The sequence below is a fragment of the Anastrepha obliqua genome, chromosome 5, assembly GCF_027943255.1.
Source record: "Anastrepha obliqua isolate idAnaObli1 chromosome 5, idAnaObli1_1.0, whole genome shotgun sequence".
Lineage (NCBI taxonomy): Eukaryota > Metazoa > Arthropoda > Insecta > Diptera > Tephritidae > Anastrepha > Anastrepha obliqua.
Window position 1 is genome coordinate 21,038,274 of NC_072896.1, and position 16,754 is coordinate 21,055,027.

Here is a 16,754-nt window from a genome sequence, read left to right on the forward strand (position 1 = left end):
ATTATGATCGCACCAGCGTAGAGAGATTCTCGTCCTCTAGTGGACGTCCAAAAGGTACAGCAACAATAGAAAAGTTCTATGGTGAAACAACTTTGAACCATGGTGAGAAATTTTTACATATCTGCTGTATCAATTCGTAACTTTTTACTGCTGAAAATTGTTGAGAGTTGCTTTGATGCTGAAGAAGAGCAGTGAATTATGTAATTAAAAAAAAATTCAGGAATTACACTGCTGCAATTATATAGGGTGTCTTTCTCAAAAGATTGAGATCTTAAAATGATTATACAAAACAGAAATATTATTAGAATGAATTTTGTTTTTATTGTAATCTGCTAGATAGGTTAGATTAGGTTAACCTGGCTGCCTGAAAGCTATCACATAGCCCCATTGGTCCTAAGTGCTAGCAGATGGAGTAAGACCTTTACGTTTCTTTGTAGTAGTCCTCTTGTAATGAGTATACGTCTAAGTAAACTCTGAAGCTCTAACCCCGAAAGGCATTCTAACTTCTTCTTACAATGCCCTTATGCCTGGGTACCCAATAGATGTGCAGCCGTTTGACTGCGGCTAGTCTCTCTATTGTCTCCCTGCTTTTTAGAACATTTTTTTATTGTTATATTTATTTTGGCGTTGCTTGATGTCTTTGCGAATGCCATATCCGCAACCTTACCTACATCAAAGGCTTCTGCTTGAAAGATATTGCAGTGGTTGGGGAGCTTAAATGGCTGCCTGATGTCTAGCTTTGCGCAATAGATCCTTGGTAGATAATATCATGGCATTTATTTTTTGAATATGATGCCCGGCATGTGTCCGCCATGGCTACGAGTTGCACGGTCCATTCGATTGTCGTATACTTTTTGCAATAAATATGGCGGCATGGTGTTAATGGTGCCTTGAATAGTCCAATAAATCGATTGTTAAGCGCGCTGTATGGCAAGTTACGCCGTCTTCTCTGTAACCAAATTTCGTCGATGTTTAGCTGATTAATTTTTGGAAACAAAAATTCGTTCAGCATGGCTCTAAAGCGCTCACCATTCACCGTAATGACAGCTTTTTCCTCATTGCGAAAGAAATTAAGACCGATGATGCCGCCAGTGCTCTATGAACTTCGCAAATAAATTTATGATTTTTTTCAAAGGAAATTTCCGCAACTTGGAAATGTTGCTCTGGGACTAAACGCTTACTGAATAGAAATGTGTAAACAGCTTGCCATTATCAGTTGCCAAAAAACAGTTTTCGATATTGATAGTTTTGATGCAGTAAAAAAAAAAAATTACCGATATACATAAAAAATATTTGCCTCTGCTGATTTTATTTATTCTGTAACTGCACTCTATGCATTTATTATGCCTTTTTTCAATATAATTGAAACAAAAAAACGCGTCAAAACCACTTTTGGGATTTTTTACTTAATTCTACTCGCTTCTGTTATCTTTTGTTTTATGTTTCTACTATACAAAGGTTTTCGGTCTGCTTCTCAATTGTGCTTACTGTCAAAGTTTTCACTAGCTCTATTGAACCAGCAATTTTTATTAGCCGCAGAGCTGACAAAAATTTAATCAAAATCAGCTGATAGGCTGACGCCACTTGGGATGTGTTTGCAATAACTGAGAAAAAAATCAACCAATGACACTTCATTGCCGTCGGAACAACGATTGATTGGACGAGTTTGTGAATACCTGCGAAATGATTGCGCGGAGTTCGGGTGCCGAATGTCCGAGGGACGTGACAGCCGAAGTTCCTCTAACAAATATCTTTTTCACCATAGTTAATGAGCATATCATAGTATACTGCTACAACAACAACAACTAAATCTTCTAAATCTATCATCCTTGATCCAAACTACTTTTCTATCATAGGGCAAAGGCCCTAAGCGTGAAATTGTTCATATCATAGGTATCTCAGATGAACGAGTACTCCATGCTTTACATGAAAATTACATATGGAAAAGCAGTTCGAAAAAGTTTGTGCTGCATTCGTTAGCAATTCAACAAAAAAACGGTGGAGCAGTGTTTTGCAGAGGTACCGGATAATATTTATTTATTTATTTACTAGTAACAAAACTCCTAAATGATAAAATTACAATTAGAAGGCACAGATTTTCATCTGAGAAGATCCGTATTGAAATTTTTCGGGGAATATTTGTTTGGAATATTTTAAGCCTACATCAATCCACATCATATGAAAATTTTTAAGATTTTTAAAAATAGAAGTCAAAGTGACTCTCACGGGTAAGTATTATTAGTTTAAAAAATATTCACGCTTTTTTATTATAAACTATTTACCACAATAGTAATTGTAAATGTAGTTGTATACAGGTTTTTTTTTAATAATTTAAATCAACCTGCGACTAAACTAAGGAAACTTCTTAGAATATTTTCGTCTGAGGAGATCTGCAAATTTTCGGCTGAATATTTTTGCGGAACATTTTAACCCTCCATCGACCCTAAAACCTTAATATTTTTCAGATTTTAAGAGTAAGCGACAAAATGCCCGCTACAGGCAAGCACTATTCAGTTAACATGAACGCCATTACATTTCACAGATTCTTAAAGACAAAATTAAGTTTTATAGGACTTTTTTCTAAACTAATTTACATCAACTTGAAACCAAATTACAAACACTTCAGTGGACTACAAATAAATTTGTGATATTTAGAGGCAAAAAGGAAGGTGATCCCCAATATTTTATAGGTTTTTCTGCTTCATATTTGCTATACCACATTCTTGTCTTTTTTCGTCCCATTTTGACGCACAGTGTAATTATGAATTCTCAACCATTTGCGCTGTTTTATTATACCTACATTTACCAAATCGCTAATAAAGTTGTCTATATGGAAAAAAAAAACATGAGCGTTTTTTTCAAGTTATATATTTTTTAAATTTAGTACGTAGGCGGCAGAGTGCGATCAATTCGGCAATCAATGACAAATTTAGCGCTGCTTGCGTAGATTTTTGCAGCGGAAATCAATTAGCTGCTGCTCAGCAGAGACAGTTCGTAGAGGATGTCTGGGTATGTTTTAATTTGGCTCACTAAAGTTTTATATACATACACACATACATACACTTATAAATATGTATGTATGCATAGATGAGGTGTTGCTTCATTAAGATGTTTAATGCTTACACCGGCAGCAACCACTTACCCGTTATTTGGCCCGCTTTCGTTGAGTCTTAGGGAAATTCTCGCTTCCTCGCCAAAATGCAATTTATGGTTGTAAATGTCGCTTTTTAATTCAAGCAGCACACATACACAGGCACACGTTTCGTTGACAGCTAACTGTGTGTGTTGTATTTACTCGCGTGTGTGTGTGTGTTTATTTGCCGCACTACTTCCCAAAATATGAACAAGATGTGCAAGTTAGCCAGCCAGCCAGCCAACCAACCAACCGACCAGTCAGCTAGCCAGCCCAGGGAGGTGCTGCTATGTGTTATTTTTGAAAATTTTCAGTGCTATTTTTAAAAATTTCACAATTCGAATGCGTTGCAAGAAGTTTACGCTTTCCCAACACCAACAATTGCTTGCAAAATGCAGAATTTATTAAGTTCACTCGAGAGTTTTGCGCTGCACTATCCGCCAGCGAAGTGTTCCAAAATTTGTTGACTTGCTGATTGACAAGCTCAGGCATATACACACATACACACTGTGATATGTATGCGAGTGCGCGTGTGTGTGATTGACTATTTATACATATTTAAACCGCTATGGTGCGTGTGTGTCAACATTTTCCAAAAATAAACATTTTTCACGCACTTTTCTGTTTTTTTTTTTCAGTTTCGACACGATTTTTTCACGTTTATCACTTTCATACGAACGCGTTTCAATGCTTTAATTACAACACTTCTTTTTTTGTATTCCAATTTCAATGCTTTAGAAGATTTATTTATATATGTATTTTTTCGGTATCTAAAGCAGATTTGAATCGGCACAACTGCATTTATTGGCAGCCAAAATGGCGAAACAATGTCAAACGCTTACATAACGCGCGTTCTAGCAAAGCACTGCGGCAATTGTCGTCTGCTTCCGTCTCGGCGGCTGGTCGATTTCTAGTTTTCAGGTCTCGTTGATCGTCTCGATCGTCGATCTTCCACTCACTAACTGAATGTATTCGTGGTTTTTACATGCAAAGTTTTCCCAAAAAATCTCACAATTTTCTATGCCAATGCAGCAGCAGTAATGAATTTGGGATAGTTGTCGTTGTTGTCCTCTTCAGTGGCGAGTGTATGAGCACATGAGCGGCCGCGGAAAATTGAAAATTCGCTCACGTCGCATTGTCAACCAAGAAACCAGCCAACCGAACGCTGGTCCATCGACCACAGGAAGCAATAACAACATGATATATATGCGTCGTCGTCATCGCCAGTGCCTTTACTGTATGCGTTGTTGTTGCTGTTTGTAGAGAGTGGGTATGCGGCTTGGCGGTAATTTGGACACTAACGAAAATTTTAATTGATATTTTCGCCAAGAATCTGAATTGAGAGTTTTTTCGTGTGATTGGATTTTAGGGAAGAAAATGCTGAACAAATATGATGATACTGAAAGTAAATAAATTAGATGAATTTCTAAAGCAAAGGCGTCTATTTATACTGGTTTACAATTATTTTATAAATTTTTTTACCCAAAAACCTTATTATGCAATTCGTATGTAAAATCGGCCGCTGAGTGTGAAAATCTGCTTTAATTTTTTTTGCTATCATGTAGCTTTTGAGACATGTCCAAATAACGGATTTAGATTAAAGAAAAAAGGGAGAACATATCTGGAGAATCCGCTAACCGATAAAAACAAGTGGTATACCAAGTAAAAGAAAAACATAAATGTTCTATCTTTCGCCCAAACTTCATGTCTCATTAAAATTTAACATTTTGAAGATATTTCCAAAGTTATAAATTTTTTTTTGCAAAAGTATCTACATTTTCGATTGATATTATAAAAATATATAAGGAAAATACAGAAAAAAGAAATATTGCAAATTTGACTACCTTTGATTTAAGATAAGTACCTTCGTTTCATCAGTTAATGAATTCTCCAGTTATTAGAAATTTATATGTATCCTCTTTTCTTTAATCCAAAACCGTTATTTAGCGATATATTGACAATTAAATGCCAAAAAAAAAAAAATTATATGAATTTTTAAACTCAGCGACCGATTTTACATGCGAACATTCTGGCCTGGTTCTTGGTGTTTTCTGTTACTGTTAACTAGTGTTTTTTAGGCACTAAGGGAGCGCATATTTTCAATATTTTGTATATATTAAAATTACCAGGTTTTTTCCTCCAAAAATATGGCTTTATTTCATTGCACATCAGTGAATAGTTTATACGAAGTAAATATTTTTCGCCGAAATGGAATCTATGTACAATTTTTTGCCATCGCTCTGATTATGAGAGTCGTTTGAAAAACCGTCCCAAGTTAGGGAGATGGCACTACTGTCACGTTTCGAGGATATTTTTAGTTAGTAGCATCTCTTGGAAGAACACACACCAAATTCCAGCTGGATTGGAACATTTCTTTGTGTCTGGCATTCGTTTGAATCGAGAAAGTCGAGTGATTTGCCTTTATCCCTCACGACAACGCACCGCTCACGCCTCAGAAGTTGTAGTCACAAAATTAATTGAAATAGAAATCTAATTCATTTCACATCCTACTCTGCAGGCTTGCTTCACTCAGTTCTTTCCGACTTCAATTTATTCCCTAATTTGAAGGAATGACTGGCTGGCGTGAAAAAGATTTTATTCAAACGAGGACATGAATGGCTACTTTTACAACTTGGACAAATCGGAAGGTATAAACAAACTAGAGCAGCCTTAGACGAAATATATATGCCTAAAAGGAGACTATATCGAGAAACAAAAAAGAAAACAACAGACCGATAATCCGACAACGGACTCTATTTAAGGACCCAAAAAAGTTACAGCTAAAAAGTGAGTGCTTCGGTGATTTGAAAGTTTGCGTCTGAATGTATTTTAGAGGCCGCTAATATTTCCACCTTTTGCACATTGTTATGTTAAATCGGCATAGCAACTATGTGATTCTTATGTTCTAGATAGGTATATTACAATAACGGTTCTTGTAAAAACATGAGTATTTTGTCTCTTTTGTGGGAAAGGTAAAAAAAAAAAACGAATAGCTGAAGGACTTAGCGAGGTAAAGAGGACCAAAAAAATATTTGGCATACAATTATGTTATGAGTCTCTTAATATAACAAATTTAAAAATTCAATTTAAATTACAGACGCACTATAAGCTCCTCTACCAGAATCCATTGACGGAACTTTTTTTATTTTGGAAAAAGTTTGCTTTTGTCGTATTAATTTTTTTTCATGTTTGGAAATGATTTTTGGCAAAAGTTCTTCTTATGGCTTTCGAAGATCTGGCGATATTATAAATATAGTCGTTCAAAAGACGCACCTAGATGTCGTTTTAAAATAAGGCCAGTAAAAATTTGGATTCCTTCGACTCTTAGTAATTAAATATGAAATATTACATCAGTTAAATTTGCACCATTAGAACGTCTATAGACCGTGTCCCCAGAAGTAGAGGAGGGATTCTTTTGAGGCCACAACACTCAATGCAGTGGATGACGGTCGCTGTAAGTACGAAGAAATGAACCCTACCTTCTTGACCAAAAAAAAAAACAAAAAAAAAATGGCAGCAAATTAAAATTTTCAAGAGCTCGCTCGGAAATTATTGCATTGAGTTCAGCCATCTCGCTCCGAATGTTGTGTTTCAGCTCCTGGAATCATTCCTGGCTTATTTATATAGACTTTACTTTACAAAAAACCTCACAAAAGGTTGTCTAGTGGAGTTAGTTCGCATGATCTAAGTGGCCAGTCTGTGCCACCATTACGTAAAATTAATCGACCGGGAAGCTTAGCATGCAATAATGCAATGCTTTCACGTACTCGTATTGTGTGGCTTGTGGCTCTATCTTGCTGAAAATAAAGATCGTCTACGTCTACTCCTTCAAGCTCAAGCCACAAAAAAATTTTCAATCAGTTGTCTATAGCAATGTCCATTGACAGTAACAGCTCTTACATCTTCGAAGAAAAATGGCCCAATTATTCCACGAGCCCAAAAACCACACCAAAGAGCACATTTTAGTAGGTGTAATGATTTTTATGAGATTACTCGATGATTCTCTTTTTCCATATGCGGCAATTGTATTTGTGGATTTGTTCAGCGTGAAATGAGCTTCATTATATATATATACATATAAATATAATTGGCGCGTACACCCATTTTGGGTGTTTGGCCGAGCTCCTCCTCCTATTGGTGGCGGACGTCTTGATGATGTTCCACAAATAGAGAGACCTACAGTTTCAAGCCGACTTCGAACGCCAGATATGTTTTATGAAAAGCTTACACTCGGGGGTTTGCCATTGTCTACCGAGAGTCGACTGCTAATAGAAAACACTTTTTCTTATTTTAATTTTTGTGTTTCATCGAGATTCGAACCGACGGTCCTCTCTGAATTCCGAGGGTAGTCACGCACCAACCCATTCGGTTACGGCGGAGCTTTATTATTAAAGATTAATTTTGCGGTATGCTGTTTTTAAAGTTCGCTAATTTTTATAGTAAGTTTGAATAATTTGAACGCTTTTTTCTATCGTGTAACTATCCTTGGCTAAAATTGTACACCTGTCTGTTGGACAAATTTCAAAGGCATCATAAAAAAGATACCGTCTAGAAATTATGCACTATTAACATCAAGGCGTCACTTTAATATGTAAAAATCTTCATAATTTCGCATGCTGGGCGGGTGGTGGCAGGATCACAATTCCTCCAACTTCAAATCAACCAGTATGACCCGGTACCATTCACAAATGACAGTGATAGTATTTCCTTTGCCGTTTTCAAAAAATAATACTCAATCAGATGCTCTGAATAAACAGCGCACCATAAGCGCACCTTTTTGTAGATGTATAACTTTCATCGCATGAAGAATGTTGACTATGTGAGAGTTTACATATTTTCGTTAGCTAAGGTGTAACTCACAGATCGCAATTGAGCGAGCCTCACAAGGGTCCCGCGTGGACTCTTGAAGCTCATTGTGGACAAAAGCTGTTATTTAGCATTTTTCGAACTTTTTAGTGACCCACGGGGATAATAATTAACAGTTGCTATTCTATTTATAAAAGAAGATCTGTGGCCTTATTGAACCACTTTGTATATGCACTGTTTTACAATGAAGCATACGATTTCTAAAAAACTGAAAACTTTATGAAATTCGGTCATTGTCTGGTTCTTATTTTTCTTCGAACTAAGACATTCAATAACCGGGTTGTACACATTTTGGCCACGTTTCCCTCCCAGACTTGTTTTTTTTATATTTTATTCCAAACTTTTATTCGAATAATAAAAAAAAATAATAATGAAAATGTTAGTGGGGCGCGCTCAACTACAAAAACTTTTGGTTGGCCTTCTGTTCATGGGTGGCGTTCAGTGAATGAAGAGAGCGACTGAAAAACTACTTATTACCTACCGCAGGCCAGTGCTGTTAAAAAGATTTAATTCCAACAATACTGGCGTTTATTTTATAATTAAAGTAAAAATGAATACGCTGGAAGGTGTGCCGATGATCAAAACGGCAAGAGGCCAAAAAACGTGAATACAAACGTGCCTCTCTCGCTCATTTAAAACCATCTCTGTTCAGCGATATTTTTTTATGCACACATTTTCCACCAAATCATGCTGATTTGTTTGTGTTTATGGAGGCTACTCTCATAAATTTATGATTAATGTATACATACATATACATATATGTTTCGTCACTCCCAATTACACTCATTGTATACAATTCTGCCGCCTGTTATATTGGCGTATTGTTTATATCATATTAGCATTTTCGATTGTATTTGTTGGCATATTTTGATTACAGTATGTGCCCAACGAATTGTGAATGGTAAGATGGTATCTTTATAAGTCCACTTTTTGAGGTTAACTCTTAAACTGAAACTACAAGATTTGATCCGGTAAAGACACTTATTGCACAAAGACTTCATCAAACCCTATTCAAGAAAGATAAGATTATTGAAAAGTAATATATTTTTGTGGGTCTTATATTAAATGTCAGATACCCCTTTACCCTCAATGTAAAAGTGGTAACGAGTCGTTTTAGGTATGTAGGTAGGTAGGTAGAAGTGGCAGTTGGTCTCTAAACTAACCCACTTAAGGGGGGGGGGGGGGGGGGTCAATGTTATCTCGTTTCGATAGGACGTTTAACTTTTTCCCTATCTTTCCCGCCAATTAGGAGAAATCGTAAAAATAAAAAACTGAGAAATCGCGCGTCAAAGTTTTTGTATATACCACAGCCAGGTAATATATATGCTCGTATACCTGCTCCACGCTTGATCACAATTTCTTCTACAACTCCGAAAATATTTTGAATTTGCTTCTGAAATTTTGAGGACACATTCTTGGATAGTTTGGGAAGACATTTATGCAAAAAAAGAAATCGATTTTTTGAAGCCTCTAAAGCAGGCTCCCCCCTTAAACCGTTGCCGATCCATTGTGATACCACAGTAGCAGTTTGTCTGCTATTCCTCGCTAAAATATTTCGTTTTCATTGCAAACCCATTGATTTAGTTGACAAGTATATCCCTAATGTCATCGGTATCATTCAAGAATGACGAGTCAAAGTATCTAATTAATCCTTTCATGCCACTCAGGATAGTGACAAAGAAGATGACAGACTCTTCCCCCTCCTTATTCTGCAACAGCCGAAATGAAGTACATTCAGTCTTTGAGAGTGTCGACCTAGCAGGCAGTGGTTATGATCAAAGCAACCAACATAGAGAATTTGTTCTTAACCAAGCACTTTTGAGTGCCTGATGTCCCATTTTGGCCAAATTCTTTAGTAACGTTACATGTCAGACTATCAACCCATCTCGTGTTTGCTGAAGTGACAATGCTGCTTCTACCACGCAGTTTGTAGGTTTACAGGCGTATACCTACAATCTCCATATCGAGAGGGGGGCGAGTTGTAGTGCCCTCTCTCGCTAAGTTATCTGCCTTACAATTCCGTCGTATGTTACTACGCCCTGGCACCCATATCAAATATATGCGGAAATATTTCGCCATCTCGTTAAAAGATGCCCGGCATTTGCGAGTAATACTGGAATCCTGACAACCCTACCAAACGATTTAAGGCGTTCTAAAGCAGGGCAATTCCATTCACTCATCTCATTGATGACTCTAAGCTCGTGTGTAAGATGGGTGACGGTGTTTATTAAACAAATAAGTTTTCGGTTCCCCTCCTATTGCAGTGTTCTGCAGGCTGAGTTGATGGCGGTAAATAAGGTCATCATACTTGTACAGTGGGATGCGATATCTGAAGATTATACTTACATTTTCACTAACAGTCAGGCGGCTATAAATCGTCCATAAAGCAGTCCTCAACATTTAAAGTGGGTATGAAATGTCTCACAACTCTTGAGAAGATGGCTGAGGCATCTCGCCCGAATGAAGCATGGGTTTCGGGTCATTGCGACATCGAATGGAAATGTAGGGTCGAAGAACAAGTGACCCTCGGCATCAGACTGCTTAATGAGTACACAGTCAGTGACATAAAAATATGTAAGCTACTTAGTTTTGAGAAATGTGCGAGAAAAGTAAACAAAAGATGACGTAACGAATCAACCTGCAGAATCATCCGGCAATTAAGGGCCGACTTTCTCAACCTCTGTTGAGCCAAAATCAACAGAGTCTTAGCACACTGATTTCTGCTATAACGGAGTACTACCCATTAGAGCAGACACACCCTGAGGCTAGGCACATGACTTCTGCAGAAGCTGAAGCTAGTTGAAGAACAGGAATATACGTTTTTGCACCCTCTGTAGTACTTTTCTACGCCGCCGAAGATGTACCACGTTAGGTAGACAGTGACAGTAGACCATAGAATTTTAAGATAGTTGCAATATCCCGGCACTGTGGAAATCAGGGATATTCTAAAAATTTTGAAAATTCACACTGGTTTTAGGAGAGGTAATAACAAGTTTCCCACGCGGCATCAGAATCGGCTATGAGTTTGAGTGTGTTCCAGTTGCCGAGTTATATAACCTTACATCTATATCTTCTGCAGGTTAAATTAAAGGAGTTCTATTAAAATAGAAATGTTTGGTGGAGACCGCGAATTGCATTGTTAAATCATATCTGCCTTAACAAATTTGTTGCCATGAACTGTCATTCCCTAGTTCGACAATTGTCATTTAACCGCTCCACTTGCATTTGCTAATACAGCGATCCGATTTGCTTGATGCGATTTTGAAAATGAAAATGAAAGACAATTTATGAACGAAAGTTGAAGGTGTATACGGACTTTCGCCATCAATTAGTATAGTAAAAAGATGGGTGGCTGAATTTAAACGTGGTCGTACAAGACTTGAAGGCGACCCAGCTCAAAAACGTCCAAAAACAGCAGCAACACCATAAATCATACAAAAAATAAGGGATATCGTATTGGAAAATTGTCGAGTTATTGAAAAAGATTTAGTAGACACCCTAAGCATCACATTGGGCAGTGTAAGCAATACTTTGACTGAAGTATGGATTTCAGACAGCTGTGTGCACAATGGGTGCCGCATTCGCTAACAATGGAACAAAAACACATTCGAACGCGACTTTCTCAGCAACATTTAGAGCGTTTTCGAAAGTATAAAGTGGAGTTTGTGCAGCGATTCTTGGCTATGAATGAAGCTTGGGTCTATTACTATGATCCTATATCAAAAGAAGTGGATAAAGAATGGTGGGAACCTAGTTCTTTGCTCCGAAATAAGTTCGTGCCCAGAAATCGGTCAATCATTTTTTTGAGATGCAAAAAGAATTTTATTTTTGGATTACTTGCAAACTGTTAAAGCAATAAATTCTGAATATTATTGTAGCCTTTTTGACCAGCTGAAAGAGAAAATTCGTGAGAAAAGACCCAGTTTGTGAAATAAAGAAATTCTTTTTCATCAAGACAATACTCTGTGTCATGGCTAAAATCCATTAATTAAAGTTCAAATGATTGGAGCAACTGCCGTATTCAGCATATTTCGCCTCTATCAACTTCCATCTGTTAACCAAACCTAAAAAAAATCATCAAAACAGCTGTGGAAGCGAATTTCGCAGCCATTTCGGATTCTGATTTCAGGGATGGAATTCATAATTCATCTCGTTGGAACAAGTATTGATGTTCAGGGAGATTACACTTACTTATGTGGCGCTACAACCGAATCCAAAATGGCACGCCAGCTGTTTTTGTCGTGCGCTCATTGGTGCCAGTTGGAAATCTCGAGTGAAGACAGGTCCTGCAGCACTTGGTTTTTCCAACGGAGATCACATTCTTCCTCTTCCACGCCTTCATGTTTGGGGTACCGTGTCGTAAATGCGCCTTGGTGGAGCATCTTCTTTCATACGGTGACATGGCCAAGCTAGCGTAGCCGCTGTACTTTTACACGCTTAACTATGTCCATGTATTTACCTATGTAGCTCATACAACTCGATGATCCACCATACGCGGTACTCCTCACTAACGCGGAGGGAGCCAACGTTCTTAAATACATAGATTTTTCCTCTCGAAGGCTCCCAAAACTTTTCCATACGCTGTAGACATCGTCCATGCTTCTGCGCCATATATTAGGACGGAAGTGATGAGCGTTTTTTAGAGTGCCAATTTAATCCTTCGAGAGATAGTACTACTTCTCTGTTGCCTACTGAACCTAAAGTAACACCTGCCGTCATTAATACTGGTCCCAAGGTAGACAAAGTCCTTCACAACTTCAACTTGTTGGTTGGCAACACTGACATATTGGCGCGAAGACCCCTTGTGTGTTGACAGCAGGTACTTTGTTTTACCCTCATTCACCGCAATACCCACATTGCTCGCCTCTCTCTTTAAATTTGAATATACCGAGCATACAGCGCGATTGGTTTCGCCGATAATGTCGAAAAAGTCACAAGGTAGAGAATCTTTCGAACGGCTCGCAGAGGTTATTTCCAATTCCATATTAGTTTTGCGGGGATACCAAACTCCCAAACTCAGAAAAAGCGGGATAGAGGTGATTTCTATCCGTGCTATCAAAGGCGTCTTTGAAATCGACGAAGAGGTGGGGCGTGTCGAGTTGTTTTTCTTGGGTTTTCTGTAGGATTTGGTGTATTGTGAAGATTTGGTCTATGATGGACCTACCAGGTCTGAAGCTGCACTGATGGAGCCCAATCAGTCTGTTGACGATGGGCTTCATTCTGTCACACAAGTCGCTCAACAGGACCTTGTATGCGATGTTAAGCAGGCTTATCCAGCGGTTCAGGGAGATTAAAAAAATAATCAATTGGCGCGTACACTTCTGCTATGTGTTTGGTCGAGTTCCTCCTTCTATTTGTGGTGTCCGTCTAGATGTTGTTTCATAAATAGAGTGTAGACTATTCTGAATAATTAGGTGTATCTCAAACCATGAAATTGTGCGTTTTTTCTCATTGAATTGAAAAACTTATTGAGCAACTTACTAACCAAGTTTTTGAGTGTTTTTTCTCATTGAACTGAAAAACTTATTGAACAACCTAGTAACCAAGTTTTTGTGTGTTTTTTCTCATTGAACTGACAAACTTATTGAACAATCTAGTAACCAAGTTCTCGCCACATTTTGTATGTACATACCTAAAGGGGATCTATGTTTTTTTGTTTTTGTTACTGATAAAAGTTAGAGTTTGTAGTTTTTCTGATCGTTGCTATTATTTTGGGCATATACTGTATATTCACTTTTTTCTTTTATATTTTGCTTTCCTTGAGAGCAAAAGCCTCGACCTCATTACTTGATAAATGGATTTTATTTTTCACCCACCCAGCAGATTTAGCCCTGCGTTAGTTCCGGTTTTCTCGTTTACACAGTAAATATGACACATATAAATAAATCAATATAAATATGTTTTTTCTGATAAATATTGACACACTAATATACAAAAATTGGTTGTTTTTAATACTTCTATGTTTCCCAAAAATTCACCTTTTGTTGTTTGTTTGTTGCAGGCTACAAAACTTCTGCTTCACATACCGCAAGTACCGGCCTCCGGCATGAGTTTTTAAAACAACCAACAACAAAGCACAAATTTGTAAATCCCCCCGATTGTTTCCACTCAAATATATTTTATTCTTTGTTTTTATAGCTTTTCCGTTGTCGGCTTCTTCTTGGCCAGATTTTGTGGCGCCTATTATTCACATTTTATTTTGTTATGTCTGCCAAACTCGCACAACAAGTACGAGTAATCAATGTTTTCAAAGAACTGGAACACAACGAAATCATTTGCCCACTTTGAAGTAAATGCCATGAAAGTAAATGCAGAACGTAGATCATTCGTAAGTGCTTTGGAATGTGCAAAACTAACAATCGCGCGGCCACTGCAATAAATCGCCCATAAAAACTAAATGTTCCTATTTTTCAACATATCTCACATATTTCAAATATGATGTTCTAACATAAATAAAAGTGCGCTCGGGCAATATAAAGGCGGGCCGGACAATCTATCATCGGTTGGAGAGATATTCACAATAAGCAAAGAACTTATCAAGTCGAAAAATTTTACGATTCTGCTTTAAAAATCTATCGTTTTCCTATTTGAAGTATTAAAAATTGTACTCATTAGCGAGTCAGCAAAAATTCTTCTTCATTAACTTAAGGGGATAGGGGCAGTCAAAATTTAAAAAAATTTTGGATTTTTTTACATTTTATTAAAGTACAATATCTGAAAATTTGAAGTGAATCCGACAAATACTTTTCGAGTTATTCAAGAATTAATAAAGGGCGCTCGGGCGTTCCAGATGAGCAGCAGATAGCAAAATTTTAAATGCGTTTTCTCAGAACTGTGTCTTTTGAACTGGTGATCACTGTAACTTAAAAAATAAAATATAATAACAATAAAATTGATAATAACAATAAAATTGATACTGCTTTTGAAAAACATAAAAAACTCGTGCCTGATCGGAGATTTTTTTTTTTAAATTTTCGATTTTTTTTAAACAATTAATTGTCGATTTTTTTCTCGAAGATCTGAAGAATATTTTCTGAGGCCGCCATATTTTTAATTATGAAAAAAAAATCATCGATCAGGCACAAGATGATCTGCAAATAAAACTAATTTCTCTTGTCCGATTGATTTTAGATGAATCTCCAAGGACATGTGATGATAATCGCAAGGGACCTCTTGAGAAACGGGCTCCTTACAAACAGCGATAACTTTTACAATTATTAGATTTTTTTTTTTAATTTTTACTTAAGTCAAGTCGAGACATGATGTATTACTACTATGTTTTTATTTTTGTAAAATAAATCAGTTGACTAGCAAAAAAAAAATATTGAAAATCATCATTTTTTCGGTCCTCTGACTACCTTAACGCCTTAATAGGTTAGGTTAGGTTGAGTGGCTGTCATCCGATACAATTAGGCCTGAATAGTCTCTTAGTGATACCACTGGAGCTCACCCTTTACGTTCCTGGTCTTCCCTGAACCAACCTGAGGATGTAATGAATTTTTTTTTAACTTCGGCAACCTTTTTTGAGAGACCTCTTCAATGTAATCAATAAAGGCGAATCTGACCGTAGAAAGCCTTTCTCTGTATATAGCAATGCATTTATGTATCTCATATCCTGGCTCCTTATATGCAGAAGCGATTTTGTGCGGCCGTGGTTCCATTTTGGCAAAGTTTGCCTGCTTATTTAGCAGAAAGGAGATTGCCTCCAATGGGCATTAGCAGCATTGATAGAGTGTCTAACTATTAATAATTTGAATATGAATTGAATGATTTTATATTGTTAGGGTGACCATTTAGCTTGAAATACCATATTTGGCGGCATACTGAAAAAAATCTAGATTAAAGATATCATATGGAGATATTTAATTTATTTTTTCAATAATTTTGAGAAGAATTTATTTGTTATAGAAATTTATTTATTTAAACACCGAGTTTTTCCGATAGTCAAGCCGCGATCAAGGCTCTGACGGCGCTACGATGCAGATCCAAACTAGTCAACTTCTGTAAGGAGATCAAATCTCTTTGGTATGCAGGTAACAATCCTCTTATGTGGTTTCCAGCACATAGGGACATAGAGGAAAATAATATTGTTGACAGCCTTGCTCAGAGACCTCCTACCCAATCATCGGCATCTCCCTGACTACGGTTAAAGGGATATTGTATAACTTATTTAGAAGAAAAGATGGAGCTCTATTTCTTCATGAGCTATTTCGAGAACAATAGACGGAAGACGTAGAAAGTTCTGGGGATTCGACTTCATTCAGTTTCCAAACTCGTATCTGTGTTTACTGGTCATTAGACTATCGCCACACACGCGGAAAAGCTAGGTTTACCATTTAATCTCCATTGCAGAAGCTATGGGCTTCTTTCTGAGAAGGATACTGTTATGTTCATGTTTGGCAGTTAGACGATTAAGGTCACTGGGTGCTTCTTTCTATTATCAAAAGTATCAAAACGGCGCTTTAGAACTACTTGGGCAGTGCCAGAGAGGTACTTTACTCATTTCACCTACCTACCTAAATGCCGAGGAATGATCAGTCGTTAAGGAAATATTTAAAAAATAAGAAATAGTTTGTTGTTTTTAATTTAAGATGCAAATTTCAAAGCCTACGAGTATTCTCGTACCAACCATCGAAGAACGCTATCGTAATATTTGTGCTAATAAATAATAATTCGTCTTTATTTCAGCAAATTAATGTCAATTCGCCACAGTTAGCAATGATACGCATACATGCATAACTAAACCTACTAATAA

General features: G+C 37.1%; 1 protein-coding gene across 7 annotated transcripts in view; it reads right to left on the reverse strand.

The window, feature by feature from the left end:
• LOC129249474 (E3 ubiquitin-protein ligase lubel) overlaps window positions 1–3,272 on the reverse strand; it is a 38,216-nt gene extending 34,944 nt beyond the window's left edge. For all 7 annotated transcript variants that reach the window (XM_054889313.1, XM_054889316.1, XM_054889315.1 and 4 more), the window contains exon 1: window positions 3,143–3,272. The gene's annotated coding sequence lies outside the window, so the exon portion shown is untranslated. The remainder of the gene's footprint in view (window positions 1–3,142) is intronic.
• Between the last annotated feature and the right edge of the window lie 13,482 nt (window positions 3,273–16,754).